The sequence below is a fragment of the Arachis ipaensis genome, chromosome B03 (assembly GCF_000816755.2).
Source record: "Arachis ipaensis cultivar K30076 chromosome B03, Araip1.1, whole genome shotgun sequence".
NCBI lineage: Eukaryota > Viridiplantae > Streptophyta > Magnoliopsida > Fabales > Fabaceae > Arachis > Arachis ipaensis.
Window position 1 is genome coordinate 16,389,393 of NC_029787.2, and position 2,360 is coordinate 16,391,752.

Genomic DNA, 2,360 nt, shown 5'->3' on the forward strand with positions numbered 1-2,360 from the left:
ATGAATAAAATAAATGTATTTAACAGGATTTAAATTTAATTGATTCTATACTATTTTTTTTAGCAATATAATAATAATAATAATACCTAAACAATCTAGTTGAAATTTTATTAAAAAAAATTTTTATAAAAATTTTTTTATTTTAATTAAACTAGAAAATATATTTATATAGAAAAATAAATAGTTAATAACAACTTAAATCTTAAAATTACATAAATATAACAATTGAGAATCTATTAAATACGTATATAATTATATATCTATGTAAATTATTACAATCTCACTGTAGTTTACTCATTTTTATGAAATTTGCCGTATTTTTCAGGATCCTGTTAATACTGACAAATGGCTTATAATACATGAATGTCTCGATGCACGGTGAGAATGTCCAAAAAAGTCAATGAAAAAACACTGATTTCCTGTCAACCTAGCCTCCAACCTGCACAAGACTCGTCCTCAGAACTGCGATAGTACCTGGCATCTGCACATTGAGCACCCATCTTGGCAGCTCATTGTAGGCCTCCTCCCAATCGCCATATATCTACACAACCTTCTGCTTAACCAACAACACCCTCCTGTACATAGGTCTGAACCTAAAATATGCCTATGTCATATTTTGCAGAATCTAGATGCACACAGATGCATCAGCTCTGATCATAGGAAGGATGTAAGTAGATATGACATGATAGTCAAGCTTCTTGTGATCACTGGAGATCGAGGTGGCTAAATATGTATGAGGTCTGTTGTTATACCCTATGACCTCCCAGATACCCTTCTGCCGCTGTAGCATGATCTGAATCAACCATCTGCAACTATTTTCGAACTCCTTACACTTGCCGAAGTACTTGACATAGTTCAATTCCATCACTTTGTACTCAATCCCGCGACGGATGCTATAAGTCTTCATGCATAAGACGACTTCTTCTTTATTCTGAAACTGTTGACTGACTTGAAACTCAGCTAGATCTGCGTGTCCTGTGAATCTCTTGCGCCAAAATTGGATTGTACATCCGATAACTCCTCTGGTCTCATTACATCCAAGTCTAGAGTCGAAAAGTGCGGGGGATACCGCTGAGTTCCCGAGCTTGATGCTCCACCAGGACCGACAGGAATACTCCTCCCTATATCATCATCGCTGTCATCAGCAATCGTAGCGGACTCTACATCATCGTCTTCCCTTAGGACGTCTTCCACCACATCTGGTTCTCCAACTGCCCTAGAAATCGAAATCATATAAGGAGTATTCATGTTAGCACCTTGTTTTGTAATATCATCACAGTGTAAATCAGCTGTAAAAGATGGGGATGCCACCATATCTCCCCACACAAAATCACTAGTACAGATGAAGACACAACAAAAGAGGTTGAACTGGAGGCTGCTGCTGTCATAGGTACTGATTGATGATTCCAATTCGATCATTCTGAGTTAGAGACTACATCCACGAGCTTCGCCAATAGTTTAGGGATTCTCACCTCCAGAAACTGGCGATGATAATGAAATAAAACTTACAAATCCTCGTCACTGTCTATCACAAACAAGTCGTACTTCACCCCATCCAGAACAACAAAAATCGAAATTCGATATATAACTTTTCGATCAGTTTCATTCCATGCAGACTCAATTTCTGTAGTATGGTATTATAAAAATCAACCAGGCTCATAGAAGGTCTGATAAAGACGTTCAACGGATCTGTAAACTTAATTTTCGATCGCATTTCTTTCTTAATCGTGCCTTTATAGTGCACAAGAACTAGAAAGCTATCCTCCATAGTCATTTTGAGTGTCACTCTAATGTGGATTCAACATGTTGTTCGTATTTATATAGATTGGACGTCTATTTTAAATCGAATTAAATTAATATAATTATTTTTAAAGGATAAATCAAATTAAGTAGAGTCGATTTATCCTATAATTTTTTCATGTATAAATCGAATTCACTTTATTCGATTTATTTTAGTGCATCATCATTTCAAGTAAATCGAATCTAGTAAGATTGATTCACTAGCATCATGCCTAAATCGAATTTTATTAATTCAATTTATTAGAAAAATTCTAAGTCGAATGTATTTAATTTGATTTACATATACATGACTAAATCGACGTAAATGAATTTGATTTATTTTAAAATAGGCTATCCATATTTAGAAGATTCATGTCAATTTAGTTTCCAATTCATTTATTTAAGTAAATTGTTCACATCTTAACATATTTTAGATTCAATGCATGTACATGTGTTTATTCATTTTGGATTCACAATATTCAAGACGTGAAAAATTTATGTCTGGTAATGATAGTATCCAAAATGTGATTTTGTATTTAAATGTGTAAATTATCTCAATTATGTATATTAAAAAAATACTT